This window comes from Schistocerca gregaria, chromosome 1 (assembly GCF_023897955.1).
Source record: "Schistocerca gregaria isolate iqSchGreg1 chromosome 1, iqSchGreg1.2, whole genome shotgun sequence".
NCBI classification, from domain to species: domain Eukaryota; kingdom Metazoa; phylum Arthropoda; class Insecta; order Orthoptera; family Acrididae; genus Schistocerca; species Schistocerca gregaria.
The window spans coordinates 511,052,955-511,074,783 of record NC_064920.1 but is presented as its reverse complement, the minus strand read 5'-3'; positions in this window follow the sequence as shown (position 1 = coordinate 511,074,783).

Here is a 21,829-nt window from a genome sequence, read left to right as displayed (position 1 = left end):
ACGTTCATCACTTTCACCTATTTTAACATCCGATTTTTACTGCTTGGAAGCTCCGCAAATTGTGTAGACTTAAAACGAAATCTTCTTGAATGACATACGAGGAGATGTCTTGAAAAGTGAAGAAAATCTTATTTCAGGACTTGACCTAACAAGTTTTCTTGTCATGAGTTAACCTTGTTAGCCTGGTTTCCACAACAATCATTCGTATGACATTACAGCGACATATATCTTCCTATACGTAGATCAATGACTGATGAGATGGAGCTACTCATTTGAATAGATAATTATCAACGTGGTTATAACCTGCTTTATGCGTTTACATTTGTTTTAATCATTGGCCAGCTTGCCTGTTGCTCATTTGTTTTTCCTCTTATCATAAATGATAAAAACGTTTCATTGGACAGCGTCTCGTAAGAATTAGCAGCATTGAGATGGAGCACCTACCCCCTATCTTCGAGCAATGCGACTAACTAATTGAATACGTTAGGACGAAATACAGTATGTTGACGAAACGCGAGTGCACAACTTATTACAGAGACGAACACAGGCCAAATAGTGGGCTGCTTATGCCGGAGAGGCAGAGTAGTGGTTTCTTAGTTGTCTTGTTGCACCATCTTCTGCAGTTAATATAGAGCACGCCCAATCCAGCTCCTTGCTGAGATTGCGTATAGATTCTCTGTTGATGAGATCATTACTCGTGCGGACATGTTTGAAAGTGATCCCTGTGGTTTTGTTGTCCATCAAGTGTCGTTTACACACAGTCCAGTTATATTAATGTGGCCACCTGTAAAAAGCCTGAATAGCAATTTTTGCAGCGCAGATGGCTCCCAGACATCCAGGAAGAGAGCCAATGAGGTTCTGGAATGTGCCAGCAGAGGTGTTGATAACATCTACTCCTCTGCCGTAGCTGGCTGCGCTATGGTTCTCGGATAAGGATCCCTGCCACGATCAGCTCCATCAATGCGGATTCCAATCCGGAGAGTTTGGTGGCCAGGAGGGTACAGAAACTCAGCCTGATACTGTTCCCACCAAGCAAGTACACAGCGCCATGTGCGACACGTTGCGTTGTCCTGATGATAAGTGTCATCCTGCCGAGGAATAACTAACAGCATGATTCCCAAGGATAGATTCATACCTGCTTTAATCCTTTGTGCGTTCAAGAATGACGGGACCACCTACGAAAACCCATTTCCCTTAGCATAACGCTCCATCCTCCGGCATGGACCTTTCCGACGTTGGTTACGGGATATTTGCTTTCAGGCGATCCACGACGTACACGCCGTTTGTGAGTGTTTATTGTACGTTAACGACGAACGTAGGCGGTGGTCCCATTAATGTGACTGAAACGTGTATGTAAGGCTATCGGCATCTAATGACCTCAGATGTTAAGTCCCAAAGTGCTCAGAGCCATTTGAGACAATAGATAATATTTTTATGTTCTCTTGTTTAAGTGTTATGGTTTCCCGCATTTATTCTTCATGGCCGGACTACAAATACAAGAAGAACTTGGCTAATGCCTTTTCTGAGATTCAGCAGTAATAGTTCTCTCCACTTCTCGAAGGTCATAATCAGAGGCACGCTTCAGAATCTCAGCAAGAGCAGAGTATAGAGCTACTCGTGCTACACCATCAAATATAGTGTGTGTCATTTGGTGGCCTTCACAACCGCGCTAACTCTGCAGAAAGAACCGATGTAATATAATTATCATATGAAATAATTTCTTGCTGAGCTAGTTGAATGTACAGATTTTTACTCTATTTCTCGCTTTGTCACTGAAATTAAATAGAAGCTCCTAATAATATACGGTATATCATTATTCTAATGGGGCCACTGATGGTGTGCGAACATTTACAGCGACCAGTTACCAGCAATGTCTGCTACTGGTTCCATGGTGCGTAAATATTGCTAAACTTCGCTTATCTACTAATCAACTTTATAATATTCCGTAACAGATACTTACTTTCGAAAAGAAAGTTTACAAGTGCATCAGTAAGTTAATCGTACATCCAGATCATTAAGGCACAATTTTCAAACAAATTATTTGAGTATGTGAGTGGCAGTGACCAATATCGGCACAGTAGTTGCCTAAGCTTTGAACAACTCTATAAGGAGCTTACTTGTAGGTACAGATCTAGAACGCTAGTGTTAGGACATGATGCTACTTCTACATCCACACATGTGTTTCAGTGCAACTTTAACCATTCATAACACGTAATAATACTCGCATAGCTCCTATGTTCTTGAGGCAAGCAAGGTGAGAGACTGTTGGGGCAAGCAAGAAGAACGACTTCAGGCATTCTCTCTCTCTCTCTCTCTCTCTCTCTCTCTCTCTCTCTCTCTGTGTGTGTGTGTGTGTGTGTGTGTGTGTGTGTGTGTCTGTCTGTCTGTCTGTCTGTCTATGGGCAAGCATGTTAAGTGTGACTAATCCAGATAAAGCGAAAGGTAAGAGTTATATGTTAACCGTTAAACAAAACGTATAGTGAATTTGTCAGTGGCACTGAGCTGAGTTCAATTTTTCTTTTATTCTATACAGTCACATGCTTTGAAACCGCAAAAATATTTATTCAAGCGCCACAATTAGCTTTCAGCAAGTTAATTCGCGCCTTGAGGTGGTACTATAGCGTGAACATACAGTTTTGATGAATGTTATGAGCAATGTAATTAAAGCTTATATTTAGAACAGGGAAACAGTAAACAGTAAAAGCTCACAAACCAACGCCGAGTAATATGCATATCCAGCCAACTGATAACTGGCGTTAATACATTCAAAATTAATTACAGTATATGAATAAACAGATCGATAAAGCTAGAGAGTGACGGGATGCAGTCACCTAAAAGGTTCATTAAATGTACAAGCATCATAATGATTCTCAACAAGGAAAAAGTTCCAACTATAACTGTTACTACAAGAACATAATGTAGAAATTCATGTCAAAAATGTAAAATCTCTCGAAACAGAAACTGAAACATGTTCTGAGGAGGAGGAGATTAGTGTTTAACGTCCCGTCGACAACGAGGTCATTAGAGACGGAGCACAAGCTCGGATTAGGGAAGGATGGTGAAGGAAATCGGCCGTGCCCTTTCAAAGGAACCATCCCGGCATTTGCCTGAAGTGATCTAGGGAAATCACGGAAAACCTAAATCAGGATGGCTGGAGACGGGATTGAACCGTCGTCCTCCCGAATGCGAGTCCAGTGTGCTAACCACTGCGCCACCTCGCTCGGTCATGTTCTGAAGATACCGGATTTAAAATCGATCGCATGGGTTTAGGCAGCAGGTGGGTTTGGATAATGCCATATAGTCTACAGAAAATTACAAGATGCATCTCAATAGTTACACATCCAGAGTTAAAACACTCATCCATCTGGAGTTCTAGGGGAGACAAAGACAAGACCACAAACCGTCAAACTACATTCAATTGCTGATGGAATGTGTTCAAAGTTCTGAAATTTTGAAATCCGTGCATTAAGAAAAAGTTGCTGTATTAAGCTATGGCCACACTTGTGTGTATTGAAGTTGGACGCTCAGTGTTAAACGAGCAGCTTCAAAGTTCGCCTGGTGACGGCCAGAATCGACCGCGTATATAGTGTCTTCTTTCATCGCAAAACGTCCTAGCGTCCAAAGGCGTGAATGTGGCTATATCTGGCTCAGTAGACTTTCAGACCTGTCTGGCTGACATCAGAGCATGACATTTAGACAACAATATATTAAGTAAACAATATGTAACAATAACATTTCTTGCATTGTTCCTGGTTCGACGGAGATCACATAGAGAGAGACGGTTTTTGATTCATTATTTTTTGAATACATCCAATAATTGAGGACCGATCGGAGAGAGGAAAATTCAATCTATTACTCAACAGCCCTAAAGAAAACAGTGAGAAGTTTCTTGATTATCACAGGATGTCTATTAAGCCATATTAAACTCTGCTATCTAATGTGTTGAGCATTATTAGTGGAAGAAACATTCGACTGTGTGATTGGGCAAGCGCTGAAGAGTGACTGCCAGTTAAACTGAAGTAAGTGAAGTATTACCTCTTATATTGCTATTTGTTTACAATGGAAATATGGACAGGGTTGATTCTGATTCTTCCTTAAAGCCCATTATAGGAGTGCTGTTTGTGGAATGAAAGATGACGGTCCCATATAGATGTAATTCTGGACGGCTGTACACGTGTGTAGGACTGAACCAACTGTGAATATTTCAATTGAAAATCCATGTTGTCAGCTGGGCTAAAGCTCTTATTAAAGGCATTTGCAAAAGCCAGATCATTTCATCTGTATTTCAGTTTTAGGTTCCTTTGTATGCAGAACACCCAACAAAGTTTTTTAAGATTGGTCCTCTTTCCGTTTCTTCGGACACGGACTCTCTTCCTCCCTTTGCGGTTTGTGGCCATCGGTAGCGGATTTGCTCGTGGCATTTTGCATTGCAAGTCTCATCGTGTTTACTTCTTTCGTGTAATGTTGTTGGCCGCGTCTTGCGTACTTTTTTTTTTAGATTAACAGCTAAATTCCCCCATGGTAAAAAGGGAAAACTGTAACACTCCACAGAAGAGTTTTATAATTTGCATTATATATATCAATATAGGCTTACTCTACGTACATATGTGAAATTTTTAGGACTATATATCCCAACTTGGTACCATGGCAACCATAGGTGTAGAGAGGATTTGATTTTTGGGGAGGGGAGGGGTGTAATCAACAGATTGACTCTGTAATAAAGTAGACTGAAATATAACAGAAAATGACAGTTATATACCATCCCAGTATTCACGTATGGTGAACTAGGAAGCCACGAATTGACTATAAGATCGCTTGGCCTCCCTTTTCTTTAAGCATTTTGCGCAGGTTGGGTGTTGTACCCCCAACTCACCCAACCGCTTTTGGTTACGCCCAAGTAGCCACCACCATGCTACCATGACAACCATTACCGAAACAAGTAAAGTCGAAGGACATAGTCAGGCAAAGACATTGTCATGATCTATGGAACTTACCTACTAGGCAAATAATCTACAGGTATTTAGGTGGGATATTTAATAAAGATTCTTATTGAATTATCTGTATGTAATGACACTACAAATTATTCCTTCTGACAATAATTTCGTCAGAAATTATGCATTTCATAAAGACTGTCAAAATATATTTTCAGGAGATTCTACATTAGCTCCATCATTTGATTTCTCCTACAATTTAAAACGGTTCAAAGAATTTGTTTATCACAAACGTATGGGCATTTTTGCTTATGAAAGTAACCTAAAAATGCACTAACATTATAAATATTTAGTACTGACTTCCTTTCTACATGTGAATACTGGAGAAATGACAATTGTCATTTTTTAAAATTTTCATGAGAGCAATCCTTAATGCTTTTCCACTTTTTTGTACATTTTTCCCAAAAAAAGAAAAAAATTTAACATAGATATTTGTTCTACTTTTATGTTATTATATATGTTTCATTGTAGATATTTCGCACCTGGCAATTCCATCAGATCTGTAAACTTAGAATTCATATTTTGACGTTCAACAATTTCAAAGATTATTCGAAAGACATGTTCAACAATGTAGGAAACAACGCAAAGCTAATATCTGAAACAATTAACTGATCGAGAATTGTTTACAGTTTGAAAAAGTGCTGATTTTCCACAGTGCATTGGATATACTGACGGTAAACATATTAGAGTGATTAATCCGTGGAGATCAAATAGTGAATACTTTAATTAAAAGAAACACTTTTCAATAATTTTAATGGCAGAAGCTGACGCGAACTATAGCTTCAGTTATACAGATGCTGGGACCTTTGAACACAAAGGAGACAGAAAAAACGTGAAAAGTATTAATTTTGGCCAGAAAGTCTATTCCAAACTTTATTTTCATCACAGCAGCCCTCTTTCTAAACGCTGCATCTAGTCGATTACAGCCATACGTGTTTGTGCTAGATGAAGCTTTTGTTCTCTGTGAAAATCTTCGAAGATATGACTAACATAAAAAGAATTTGTAACTATCGTTTATCGAGTGCCAGGCTGTATCTTGAGAGTGTGTTTGGTATTTGAGCTAAAATTGGACTATATTGCACCGTCCAAATGAAGTGAGTATCGATTTGATTGACATTTACATATACGTGATTACTCTGTTATTCACAATAAAGTGCTTGGCAGAGGGGTTCAATGAACCACCTTCAACCTATTTCTCTCTGTTCCACTCTCGAACGGCACCCGGGAAAAACGTGCGCTTAAATTTACCTGGGCAGGTCCTGATTCTCTTATAGTGATGATCATTTCTTTCTATGTAGATGGGTGCCAACAGAATGTTTCCGCAATCGGAGGAGAAAACGGAGAAGTACCCGTCGCAGCGAAAAACGTCTTTCGTTTAATGATTGCCACACCAATTCATGTATCATATCTGTGGCACTATCTGCCCTATTCCTTTGAACTTTTTCGATGTCATCTGTCGCTCCCACCAGTTTCGGATCCCACACTGCACAGCTATACTCCAGAATAGAGTAGACAAGCTACCGACCAGGGTATCCGAGAACACAAACCCACTGCTTCCTGGAGTCGGGTAGGCGCGCCGGCCCTGAATCGAGTCCACTCAACATACTAACGACGAGGGTCGGTGTTCTGGGCAGCCTGAATGTGGTTTTTAGGCGGTTCTCCCCATCCCGCTAAGTGAAATCAGAGCTGGTCCCCACTTTACACCTCCGTTACACGACTCGCAAACATTTGAAACACGTTCGCACTATTCCATAGATTCCACTAGACGCAGACAGTTGGGGTACACGCATTCCGCCCTGGAGGAGTAAGAGATGACGACAGGAACGGCATCCGGCGACCCCTTAATAATTAACATCCCAAATCCGGTTAACCATGACAGGTGATCCTACCAGTCGGGATTAATGCTTGGAAAGAGAGAGAGCGGAGAAGCGAGGTATAAGTAGTCTCTTTAGTAGACCTGTTGCGTCTTCTAAATGTTCTGCATATGAATTACAGTCATTGGGTTTCTCTACCCACAACGTTATCTATGTGATCGTTCCAGTTTAGGATATTTGCAATTGTAGTCCCTAAGTATTTAGTTGAATCTACAGCCTGCAGATTTGTATATCTTGTCGCACAATGGAAATTTAGCGAATTTCTTTTAGTACTCATGTGAATAACTTCGCACCATACAGATATCGTATCTGAATCATTTTCCAATTCGATTTGGTCATATGATGACTTTACAAGATGGAAAATGACAGCATCATCTGCAAATAACCTAATGGCAAATCAGATTGTCTCCTATGTCGTTAAAATTGATCAGGAACAACAGAGGGCCTATAACACTTCCTTGGGGAATGTCAGATATAACTTCTTTCTTACTCTGACTGTCCCTCTATTACTAGGAACTATGACATATCTGACAGAAAATTACGAATGCAGTCGCACAACTGAGGCGATATTCCACAGGCACGCAGTTTGGTTAGATGACGCTTGTGAGGAACAGTTTCGAAAACCTTCTGGAAATCTAAAGATATGTAATCAATTTGACACCCCCTGTCGAGAGCACTCACTACTTCATGAGTATAAAGGGCTAGTTGTCTACCACAACAACGATGTTACCTGAATCCGTCCTGACTATGTGTCGATAAATCGTTTCTTTCGAGGTACTTCATAACGTTCGAACAGAGTATATGTTCCAAAACCCTACTAAAAACCTACATTAGTGATATGGGCTCGTAATTCAGCGGAATACTCCCGTTTCCCTTTTTGGGTATTGGAGTGACTTAAGCAATTTTCCACTCTTTAGGTAAGCATGTTTCTGTGAGCGAGCGGTTATACATAGTTGCTAAATATGGAGCTATTGCATCAGCACACTCTGAAAAGAACCTGACTGCTATACTATCTGGACCAGAGGCCTCGGCTTTATAAAGTGATTTAAACAGTTTCGTTGTGGAAATTATTAAAAGTATCTCACGTTGAAGTACGCGCTATATTTCGAACTTCTGGAAAACTTTGGTATTCTTCTGGATTTTGCGTTCTTTTGTTAAGGCCACCTGTGCACTGCACAACTATCGATAAATCAGTGAGGACACGTTGTCGTGTCCTTTGGACAGCATTCCAGACCAGGAGCAAGGGGGACCGTGAAAGAATCACACACAAGAGATGAGATTGCTGAATACTTCTGTTCTACCGCAGGTTATGTAACCTGGAAAAACCGATATGCAAGCATTATTGAGTAAAAGAAGGCTGCTGGCATAACCAGACAAAAATGGTTCAAATGGCTCTGAGCACTATGGGACTTAATTTCTAAGGTCATCAGTCCCCTAGAACTTAGACTTACTTAAACCTAACTATCCTAAGGACATCACACACATCCATGCCCGAGGCAGGATTCGAACCTGCGACCGTAGCCGTTGCGCGGTTCCATACTGTAGCGCCTAGAACGGCTCGACCACCTCGGCCGGCCATAACGAGACACCTGTTATATTCTATATGATAATAAAGCACATATTTCTTGACTTACTGTACTTAATTAATGTTAGAAATGAAATTTACGATGTATTTTTCATAAAATTTAAAATTAAGTTCCATTTATTCATCATGTTTCTATATTAACGTAATCAAATATTTATACGGCACTTACCTAACACTTTTTCCTCTTCTTGGTCCATCCCGCCAAAACCTTCACCAACAACACTGGATGTCACAGTTAACCAGCCATCTCTTCTTTTTTTGTCTGTTTTGATATTCTACGTTCTGAGTGTCGTATAAAAAAGATGGGGCTTGAACTTCAAAATTAATACGATCGAAGTCAAGTCCCATTTTGTTCACTGCACACATCCAAACAATTGTAATTTAACGCTTTACCACCCACACTATATTCGTTGTACACACTGCCAAGATTCTACTGGGTTCGAGTGGGAACTCAATGTAAGCAACTTCAACTGACGTTGGGAAATGTACCTCGGCCAGTGTAGCCAGGGTCTGACTTCGAGGATGTCTTCTCGTTTGTCGGTGGCAGGCAGGAAAAGACTCTATGTGTGGCTCATATCTGTGGCTTCTTTTGACGCTGAGTGCCCAGTCTCAAACAAACGGAAGTGTGGCCGTAGCCTAATGGAGCACAAGGTGGCAACTACCTCCTAGGGAGACCCGAAGCCTCAGGCACCGCACATCCTAGGAGGAGACACAGTAGAGAACCCAAGGTGGCGTCCACCGCCACGAGATGTCGCTGCGGCGGACACGGGCACAAATTGCAATTCCCAGACTAGAAAGGTACGGTAGAAAGACAGAACACTTTTCAACAGTATAAGGAACAACTGCAGCGTGTCTATAGCGCCCGGAACGCGGCAGGCGGATAATGTACGAAACGCCTTGCCATGGACGCCACAGGGTAAAACAGCGGAAACAGGCGCTGGTGGGAGACGGAATGCCTAGACACGAATAGCACCTCCAGAAACGGCCGCAGCGGACGACGTAGAAAACCCCAGAGACTGCCCAGGTATAAATATGGGACACGGTACATTAGTCGAGTATTCGCAGGAAACTCTTGATGAAGACACCGAGTTACGAAGTCGAAATACACTACTGACCGTTAAAATTGCTACACTACGAAAGTTACGTGCTACAGGCGCGAAATTAAACAGACAGAAAGAAGATGCTGCGTTATGCAAAAGATTGGATTTTCAGAACATTCGCACAAGGTTGGCGCCGGTAGCGACTCCTACAACGTGCTAACTTGAGAAGGTTTCCAACCGATTTGTCATACACAACCACCAGTTGACCGGCGTTGCCTGGTGAAACGTTGTTGTGATGCCTCGTGTAAGCAGTAGAAATGCGTACCATCATTTTTCCGACTTTGATAAAGGTCGGATTGTAGCCTATCGCAATTGCGGTCTATCGTATCACGACATTGCTGCTCGCATTGATCCAGATCCACTGACTGTTGGCAGAATATGGAATCGGTGGGTTCAGGAGGGTAAAACGGAACGCCGTGCTGGATCCCAACGGCCTCGTATCACTAGGAGTCAAGATGACAGGCATCTTATCCGCATGGCTGTAACGGATAGTGCAGCCACGTCTCGATCCCTGAGTCAAGAGATGGGGACGTCTGCAGGACAACAACCATCTCCACGAACAGTTGGACAACATTTGCAGCAGCATGGACTAGCATCTCGGAGACCATGGCTGCGATTACCGTTGACGCTGCATCACAGACAGGAGCACCTGTGATGGTGTACTCAGCGACGAACCTGGGTGCACGAATGGCAAAACGTCATTTTTTTCGGATGAATCCAGGTTCTGTTTACAGCATCTTGATGGTCGCATCCGTGTTTGGTGACATAGCGGTGAACTCACATTGGAAGCGTGCATTCGTCATCGCCATCCGGCTCGATTGTATGGGATGCCATTGGTTACATGTCTCGGTCACCTCTTATTCGCATTGACGGCAATTTGAACAGTGGACGTTACATTTCAAATGTGTCTACCTTTCATTCGATCCCTGCGAAACCCTACATTTCAGTAGGATAATGCGCGACCATATGTTGCAGGTCTTGTATGGGCCTTTCTGGATACAGAAAATGTTCCACTGCTGCCCTGGACAGCACATTCTCCTGATCTCTCACCAATTGAAAACATGTGGTCAATGGTGGTCGAGCAACTGGCTCGTCACAATACGTCAGTCACTACTCTTGATGAACTGTGGTGTTGTTGTTGTTGTCTTCAGTCCTGAGACTGGTTTGATGCAGCTCTCCATGCTACTCTATCCTGTGAAAGCTGCTTCATTTCCCAGTACCTACTGCAACCTACATCCTTCTGAATCTGCTTAGTGTATTCATCTCTTGGTCTCCCTCTACGATTTTTACCCTCCACGCTGCCCTCCAATGCTAAATTTGTGATCCCTTGATGCCTCAAAACATGTCCTACCAACCGATCCCTTCTTCTAGTCAAGTTGTGCCACAAACTTCTCTTCTCCCCAATCCTATTCAATACCTCCTCATTAGTTACGTGATCTACCCATCTAATCTTCAGCATTCTTCTGTAGCACCACATTTCGAAAGCTTATATTCTCTTCTTGTCCAAACTAGTTATTGTCCATGTTTCACTTCCATACATGGCTACACTCCAAACAAATACTTTCATAAACGACTTCCTGATACATAAATCTATATTCGATGTTAACAAATTTCTCTTCTTGAGAAACGCTTTCCTTGCCATTGCCAGTCTACATTTTATATCCTCTCTACTTCGACCATCATCAGTTATTTTACTTCCTAAATAGCAAAACTCCTTTACTACTTTAAGTGTCTCATTTCCTAATCTAATTCCCCCAGCATCACCCGATTTAATTTGACTACATTCCATTATCCTCGTTTTGCTTTTGTTGATGTTCATCTTATATCCTCTTTTCAAGACACTGTCCATTCCGTTCAACTGCTCTTCCAAGTCCTTTGCCGTCTCTGACAGAATTACAATGTCATCGGCGAACCTCAAAGTTTTTATTTCTTCTCCATGAATTTTAATACCTACTCCAAATTTTACTTTTGTTTCCTTTACTGCTTGCTCAATATACAGATTGAATAACATCGGGGAGAGGCTACAACACTGTCTCACTCCTTTCCCAACTACTGCTTCCCTTTCATGCCCCTCGAATCTTATGACTGCCATCTGGTTTCTGTACAAATTGTAAATAGCCTTTCGCTTCCTGTATTTTACCCCTGCCACCTTCAGAATTTGAAAGAGAGTATTCCAGTCAACATTGTCAAAAGCTTTCTCTAAGTCTACAAATGCTAGAAACGTAGGTTTGCCTTTTCTTAATCTTTCTTCTAAGATAAGTCGTAATGTCAGTATTGCCTCACGTGTTCCAACATTTCGACGGAATCCAAACTGATCCTCCCCGAGGTCCACTTCTACCAGTTTTTCCATTATTCTGTAAAGAATTCGCGTTAGTATTTTGCAGCTGTGACTTATAAACTGATAGTTCGGTAATTTTCACATCTGTCAGCACCTGCTTTCTTTGGGATTGTAATTATTATATTCTTCTTGAAGTCTGAGGGTATTTCACCTGTCTCATACATCTTGCTCACCAGGTGGTAGAGTTTTGTCATGACTGGCTCTCCCAAGGCCGTCAGTAGTTCTAATGGAATGTTGTCTACTCCGGGGGCCTTGTTTCGACTCAGGTCTTTCAGTGCTCTGTCAAACTCTTCACGCAGTATCTTACCTCCCATTTCGTCTTCATCTACATCCTCTTCCATTTCCATAATATTGTCCTCAAGTACATCGCCCTTGTATAAACCTTCTATATACTCCTTCCACCTTTCTGCCTTCCCTTCTTTGCTTAGAACTGGATTGCCATCTGAGCTCTTGATATTCATACACGTGGTTCTCTTCTCTCCAAAGGTCTCTTTAATTTTCCTGTAGGCAGCACCTATCTTACCCCTAGTGAGATAAGCTTCTACATCCTTACATTTGTCCTCTAGCCATCCCAGCTTAGCCATTTTGCACTTCCTGTCGATCTCATTTTTGAGATGTTTGTATTCCTTTTTGCCTGCTTCATTTACTGCATGTTTATATTTTCTCCTTTCATCAATTAAATTCAATATTTCTTCTGTTACCCAAGGATTTCTAGCAATCCTCGTCTTTTTACCTACTTTATCCTTTGCTACCTTCACTACTTCATCCCTCAGAGCTACCCATTCTTCTTCAACTGTGTTTCTTTCCCCCATTGCTGCCAATTGTTCCCTTATGCTCTCCTTGAAACTCTGTACAACCTCTGGTTCTTTCAGCTTATCCAGATCCCATGTCCTTAAATTCCCACCTTTTTGCAGCTTCTTCAGTTTTAACCTACAGGTCATAACCAATAGATTGTGGTCAGAGTCTACATCTGCCCCTGGAAATGTCCTACAATTTAAAACCTGGTTCCTAAATCTCTGTCTTACCATTATATAATCTATCTGATACCTTTTAGTATCTCCAGGATTCTTCCATGTATACAACCTTCTTTTATGATTCTTGAACCAAGTGTTAGCTATGATTAAGTTATGCTCTGTGCAAAATTCTACCAGGCGGCTTCCTCTTTTATTTCTTTGCCGCAGTCCATATTCACCTAATACGTTTCCTTCTCTCCCTTGTCCTACTGACGAATTCCAGTCACCCATGACTATTAAATTTTCGTCTCCCTTCACTACCTGAATAATTTCTTTTATCTCATCATACATTTCATCAATTTCTTCATCATCTGCAGAGCTAGTTGGCATATAAACTTGTACTACTGTCGTAGGCATGGGCTTTGTGTCTATCTTGGCCACAATAATGCGTTCACTATGCTGTTTGTAGTAGCTTACCCGCTTTTTTATTTTCCTATTCATTATTTAACCTACTCCTGCATTACCACTATTTGATTTTGTATTTATAACCCTGTATTCACCTGACCAAAAGTCTTGTTCCTCCTGCCACCGAACTTCACTAATTCCCACTATATCTAACTTTAACCTATCCATTTCCCTTTTTAAATTTTCTAACCTACCAGCCCGATTAAGGGATCTGACATTCCACGCTCCGATCCGTAGAACGCCAGTTTTCTTTCTCCTGATAACTGTGGTATCGTGTTGAATCTGCCAGCTGTACCTGTACACGCCATCCAAGCTCTGTTAGACTCAATGTCCAGGCTTATCAAGGCCGTTATTACTGCCAGAGGTGGTTGTTCTGGGTACTGATTTCTCAGGATCTATGCACCCAAACTGCATGGAAATGTAATCACATGTCAGTTCTATTATAATATATTTGTCCAATGAATACCAGATTATCATCTGCATTTCTTCTTGGTGTGGTAGTTTTAATGACCAATAGCGTATTTTGTTCGGAAGACGCATAACACCAGTAGCACACCGCAGCCGACGATATGACACTGAATCACCGGAATAGTCTAAGAAATTATATTGCAAGACTCGACGGGAACGAAACGTGCAAGAAGATGAGTCCTTTAGACAAGCTACGGTAACACAAATAGATTATGGTGAGATCGCCCAAATTTCCTACTAAGCTGCAGAGAAGGAGACATGGCGCCTGTATTTGCCAAAATTAAACACCATATAACATCTAAGGTAGCTAACAGGATCAAGATACCTGACAGTAAGGCCCTGGTAATAGTAAATATCCGTGACTTGCGGCATAGACTGTACGCCACCTCCAGGGAGCTGCTGTGACTGTATCTCGACTGGGACCAAACTCCATAGGACTGGACGTTATGTCGTTGTAGTTCGCAGCACGCGTCAGAGACAACGCTGTAGCTTGGCAAGTGGCGACATTTGGTCGCATGAGTAAATCAGTGTAACATACGCATCATATCAGAATGGTGGTATATCTGAGTGCTCGCACACTTAACGATGCCACCTTAAAAGAACTCGGAAGGGGCCTCAAATTTGCAATTAAGCCTAGAGATCTATCGGTTCCCAGGTTTGTCAGCTCTGCGGAGCAAATGGTTAACACACAACTCCCAGAAAACATGTAGAGAGAGTCGTACAAGGCGCAAACAGAGCCAGGTCATCCAAACAAAACATCACAGGAGACGATTGGATGGCTCTCAATAGTTTGCTGGAAGATGAAAGCTTAAAGGTGTTACATGTAGACAAGGGGAAGTCTACTGTAGTACTGCTGAAGACCGACAGCGACCGGAAGACCCGTCGACTGTTATAGGACACTCCTTACAATCACCTAGAAAATGACGCCACCGATAGAGTGGATAGAAGAACCGGAGACTTCTTATGGAAATGTGATCCCCAAGAAGTTTGTAAAGCAATTGACATCTAAGTCACCAGTACCAACCATATAAAGGGTCCATAAAGAGGATATTCAACTTCACCCTATCGTAAGCAATATTGGTGAAGCCCTGACACTACAGCCACCCATATTAAGATGATGTCAGCACCATCAGTGAGACAGTGCGTCCACCACATCCTCGGATTTTGTTGAATGTCTGAAAAACATCTGAATCACAAGAACAGATATCACGGTCAGCTTTGATGTTGTGTCTCTGTATATGCGAGCACCACTTCAGAACACATTCAGTTTAATCAGTGAGAGATTTGATGGAGCTCTACTGGACCTTTTCAATCACATTTTAACATCTACTTGTATTCAGCGTGGAGGCCAGTTTTGTGAAAAGACTGAATTAATGGCGATGGGTAGCCCCTTATCTCCAGTAGTGGCAAATCTGTTTATGGAGAGATTGCAGGATGAAATACTTACGACTGGTGACTACCAGCCGAACTGTTTCTTGAAAGATCCGCCTTTGACCGTCAGAGTTCTACACACCTAAATTTAAGTTCACAATGGAACTAGAGAGTGATGGCCAACTTTCCCTACTGGATGTACAGGTGAGTAGGAAAACAGACGGTCTCTCAGGCCACAGTGTGTATAGGAAATCAACAAACAACAATGAAAACATTGTCAACAGGTTGAAAGTTTCCATCATAGAGTCCTGAAGAAAGAGGTACTGAAAACATTTGTACACCAAACCTAGACACTGTTCTACTCAGACTGTTTGGCAGCAGTGTCATAATATCAACAGAGAGTGTCTTCAGACGACAGGCAATTATACAGGGACATCCGTAAACCACTATCACCCACCAGACTACCTGATACAACAGGAGAAGAAGAATAAGAAAAAGTAGCCAGGAGGGTAATTGTTTTACAGTAAGCAGTGCCTAATAAAAACAAGATCCTGGCGCATAGCCTTGGATTTTCGGATAGTGTGACTATAGAATCAGTCGAAATGAAGATCACAGAGTTCATGCAGTAAACAAGCTCATTACGTGTGGGATGTTGCTTTAGAATTACTAAAGAAACAACAGAAAACACGTCCGTTCTCCAATAACGAACTTCACACAATCAGGTGCGTAATTGATGGAATCGAAAGTCTTACGGATCACCAGTAGGTAACTACCTCCTAGGGGACAACTGTAGACAGGGAACAACATCAACCACCCAAAATCTCAGGCACCATGTATTCTAGGAGCAGACGCAGTACAGACTCCATGCGGCGGTCACCGACGTGGGAGACAGTTGTGTATACACCTGCCTGAATCGACAGGAAGCGCACCTTGTAGGGCGCACGTATCCCACTAGCACATGAGAAAGACCAGGTCACGGTAGAAAGCCGGATTAGTCGCCAACAGCATAAGAAACCTCTGTAACCTGTCGAAAGCGTTGAGAACGCGCCTGGCGGGTGCGGACCCAGTACAGGGAAAACAACGTAAGCGCGTGCGGACTGAAGGCGGTACGCCTAGAGATAGATACCACAGCCATGAACGGCCTCAGCGGGTGTGGACGGCGTAGGAACACTAGACACCACCCAGGAACAAATATGGGACACGACCACTTGTCGAACATTCGCAAGAAACACCTGACAGAGCCCCCGGATTACGACGTCCAAATATTTTGTTGGGAAGACGCAAAACGCGGGCAGTAGACGCGATTTCTTAAGATGAGAATAAATATTGTACATAAAACGTTCTATCTGCATACAACATGGATATCATAGAAGAAAAATGCAGTGACAATGTGACATAAAATTTAGTTATTGTTTGCTTTCTTTTCTTTTCATGTTAGAAATATTCAATTTCTTTTTTTAAATCTGAGCTTATTACTAACACAATCAAAACAGGTCACACAACTTTATAAACTAGCCAACTTGACATTTAAAATGATGCAAGTGGAAAATAGCCTTGAATAACTGACATATAAAATATTCAAAAAAATAAATAGACAAATAAGTATAAAATATTTTCATTGTGTCACTTTAATGCAAAAGTGACTCTAATAATTGAAGCGAAAAACATTTGGTAGAATGAACACCCTAAATACGTCAAGGTTTATATGGATCAAAAAATAAACCACATAAATAAAACTGCTGAGAAAGTTAAGAGTATTCTCAATATATTGAAGGGATTACCTGGTAATCAATATGGATATTCCAGAACAGTGCTGAACTACACATACAAAGATAATGTCTGACTAATTTTCACATATGATAGTGACCCACCTGTTGCAGCTGCTAACAGAAATATGAACAGGTTGGAAACAGTCCAGAACGATGCATTAAAAGCTGTAATGTTGGAATAAAGTCAACATCTTTAGTATCAATGATAATTATAACTGGATTAGATCCTATTAAGATAAGTATTGAAATATTAGCACTGTTTCAGTATGAGAAACTTACGCATCTACAGAATCATTTTGAATGGCTAAAATTAAAAAAATTCAGACATTTGTGAGATCACAATATAAACGACTAATAGCTGATGCTGATAAATTTATTTTTCCACTTTCTCTAATTATACTTCCCGAATTACGATACAAATTAGAAATAACTGATAACTACGCAAAATTGAATCAGATAAATTAATAATGGGAGTAATAGCATTAGGAAGAATATTGCAATGAAAATGAGTAGCTCTATAACTGTACTCTTGGTCATTAATGGAAAAGGAAATAAATGTGCACCACAAAATTTTTCTGTTTATCAAACACTACACAGATTTTGAAGGTGAAGTTATTTCAGTACTTCAGCTAAACAACGTTTTACATAGAATCCAGATCTCAATCAAATTTTGTAATTCCAGAATAGCAATATCAACAGTTGTCAGCAAAATAGATCTAAAAATCTTTCGCGTTAAGGCAGTTCATGTTAAAGAAGTCCAAGATGTAATTAAATAATCTCCAACAGAAGAACAAGACAACTGCGTTTCAGTAAATAATATCTGAATGTGGCTCAGACCGTAATGAGAATCCATATTTTCCAGCCAGAAGAGGAAACAAATTAGAGAAGTTGTTGAAAGTAACATATATTTTACAGGGAAACATTACGACACATTTCAGGAAATGTCACTATGATCAAACAAAATGTCAATCGAGAAAAAGATATGGAGGTACTTCATTGACGACTCAATCGTATACTTAAATGACGACTCAATCATACATGAACGACTGGGATGCTGTAGCCAAACGTGACTTTTGCTCTTCCCATCTGCATAACATCTCCATCCGGCCGTCTCCAGAACGTATTCAGAATAACAAGAGCAGTTCGATTATGATCAATGAATATTTATTTATTTATTTATTTATGCATTTATTTTACCTGGCAAGATTAGGGCCTTCAGGCCCTCTCTTACACCTAACCAGGCATACTCAGATTGAACGAGTTACAGTTACTAAATAACATTAAGAAAATTTAACGTATTATGCAGTATTGATGTCAAACGAAAAAAAATTGAGATTATAACAGTAGTACAATGATAGTTATAACAATAAAAATAATTATAACAATCAACGATAATAATGATAATAATAATGATAATAGTAATAATAATAATAATAATAGTGACGAAGTATATGAAAGTAAACATAGATTTCTTTTGTGAATGTCAGTTAGTTGGGAATTTTCTCGTTATATTCTTGCAGCTTGTGAGTTATTCTCATCGAGCAGAGACATAAGACGATAGAAAGGGGTGAAAGAGATATATAAGAGGTAGATAGGTTTGAGGAAGAGAAAAAGAATGGTAAAATTCGAAGCTGTGATGGAGAGAAGAAAGAAAGAGATGTTAGGGGCACAACAATGGTGGCTATACCGTCCCTAATATGTAAGTTTTGAGTTCCCTCTTGAATGTTGAGTAGTTCTGGATAAGACGCAGATCACAGGGGAGTGCGTTCCATAGTCGTATGGCTGAGATGGAGAATGACACGGAGAAAGATTTTGTGTTATGTAAAGGTACAGCCAAGATGATAGACGTATCCGATCTGGTATTGCGATTGTGGAATGATGATAGATGTTTAATGTGAGAAGATAAGTATTGAGGGCACCAGTGGCTAAGAAATCGATGAAGTAAGCACATCGTGTGGAGATCGCGTGCCTTATGTGGGCGTATCCAACCTAGCTGGGAGTATGAAGGACTGATATGATCATACAACCGAATATTGCACACGTATCTGACGCAAGCATTCATCACTAGCTCGAGGCATCTAGAATTTTCACTATTCGTGCCGTGTTGAACTACATCGCAGTAGTAAAGATTAGGCAAGACTAGTGTTTGGACTAATTTTTGTTTAACATGGGTTGGAAATATTTTTCTAAATTTTTGAATTGCATGTAGGGAGGAGAGCGATTTCCGGCAAGCTGTGACTGTTTGTTCTTCCCAGTTTAGGTGTTCATCCAAGATTATTCCAAGGTCTTTTACTGTTTTTTGGTATGGTAGTTGGGTACCATTGAGGAGTATTTTAGGGACCGTTTCGCGAAAGTACCGGCTGATTAACTTTGGATGAGATATAAGTGTGACCTGGGATTTCTTGGGGTTTAGTTTCAGACCTAGGTTCTGTGCCCATCGAGAAACAGAGCAAAGATCTGCGTTCATACTCGCTACTGCGCCAGCAATGTTTTTGGGGCTTGCACTTATGTACAGTTGGATGTCGTCAGCATATAGATGGTAGCTGCAGGAGTGAATCACTGAAGAAATATCATTAATATACAGTGAGAAGAGTAGTGGACCAAGGACGGAGCCTTGGGGAACTCCAGAGCGCACGCTTTTCCATGATGACTTTTCCTTAAAAGAGAGTACAAAATTAAAAGATTATAATTCAGACTTAACATTGTACTGGTTAACAAGAAGGAGAGTGACAAGTGCCAGATTATTGAAATAATAACAGTACTAATAATAATAACAACATTTCGTTCATGTGGCTCGATGCTATTGAAGGAATAAAATAGAAAAAGGATTACAGGAGTGGGAAGATGTGATGAGTAGCTCTTAGGCCTGCAGGGATGTTCGATTCTGTATCACAATTAAGGAGCAGGGAGTTTCCGACATGTATGAGCAGTTTTAATATTTGGTTTTGCCGATCGTGAAAATATAAACGTTTTCCATGTTATGTTGTAGTTTAATAGTCATACAGGCTTGTGCGCAAACTAAATACTATCAAGAAATAATAGCATTTCTTGACTTGAGTGTCAGAATAACTACTGAAAACCGTTGCAGCTTAATAGTGCTTATTGCATATATTTACTAAACATAAGAAACCAAAGACCTTTTTTCACAACATAACCAGAAGCATCTGTGTCATAACAGGAGATTGACACAGGGAATCGTTACTGTTTTCCTAGCTGCCACATCTGCTAAACACAGTTTTGCTCTGCTCTCTGTGATACGGTTAATATCTCTGTGGTTAAAAACTCTAGTAATAGTACGCTGCATACATGAGAACGAGTCATGATTATGTCACCAAAAGTATACTTTTCATTTATAACTTTTTAATGTCGGTCATCATTGATCGGCCTAGTTTAAAGTATTATAGTAATCCTTTTATTTTCAAACTTATCTGATTTTCAAATGATTCACTTTATAATCACCTGTAATTCCTGTTGTTGTCATAGCTAGGACAGGCTTAAAAGTGAAGTATGTAGGTGTGCTTTACTCATGTCATGTAGGTTCTTGAACTTATCGAACGACCCATTGATGGTTGTTTTCTTTTCTAGATAGTGCAAAGCCCACAGTGAGAATTATTTGCAGGACAAATGTCTACTCTGCCGCGGAGTGTACTCTAATCTGAAACTTCATGACAGACCACAACTTGTGTCGGACCGTTGCTGCAGACACCCACCTATTCCTTCCGCGGACAATCACTATGCAGTAACAGCACCGACTTCCGCAGCACGATTCGGTTGACATAAGTGTATTCCTAGCCACGTACTGCGTCATAATGTACAAAAATCGCCCGCTACGTTTACACTGGCTTTATTTTGGGTCTACTCAGACCCAGAAGAAGACAACTATAACCGTTGCCGAAACGTTTGTTTATCCGGGACAGTTTTTTAAATTATGACGTGGTACGATACTGGTGAAACTTTTATGTCAAACGTCCTCTGCCGATTGATTTCGAGCAAGACCCACGACCCCCTCTCGGGTTTTTATTTCAGCCAGCAAACATTTCCGACCTTCTGAACTTAATTCTCGGACTATGTGTAAAACATATGTGAAATTTAGAATCTAACAAGGAGGAGAAAGTGGAAAACGTTCAGTTTTATCAAGTACTATTCCACAGTACGATGGCTTTGAGCAGCACAGACGTACACCATGATATTGTGGAAATAAGGTACACATGTACAGAACTACCTGTTTGTTCTGGTTATGTGCAGTCTACGGAATACAGAATATGGATTGAGAGTAAACAGAAAAACAAGTGATGAGGAGTAGGAGAAATGGGAACAGTGGCTAGTTTAACATCAGTGTTGGTGATTATGAAGGAACTCTGCAATCTTGGAAGCAAAACAACACATCACGGACGAAACAAGGAGGACATGAAAATTAAACTAGCACTGACTAAATTATTAAGTTAGTGAGAAAAACGAAGGTTGTCTTACACTGATTGGATGACAGCACTGGGCATCCAGCTACCTAATAACATTCCAAGACTGATGATGCAAAGGTTTTGGTTACATCCCACATCGACTCCATGGTTTATTGAATGGAAGGCGCACTAAATGAACATGTTTATGTTTACTGTACATTGTATGTTGCAACTCTGCTCTCGATCTAATGACCATTTGTGTGGTTGAATTTTATGAACTAATATAATACTTCCTTCTGTTGTCTATGAAACATCCGAAGCATACTAGTGAGGCTAAGAGTATGGTTGTCTGTGCTATACCTAGATTAGCTAATATAAAAACTTTCCAGAATTAAGGTATTTGTTTCATTATTTGAGTGAAAACGGTAACGTCCACTTACTCTTTGAAGAATTATAAACTTGAGGTCGATGCAAAATTAAAGGAGTTAGTTATTTATATCATGTTCCTTCATTAAATC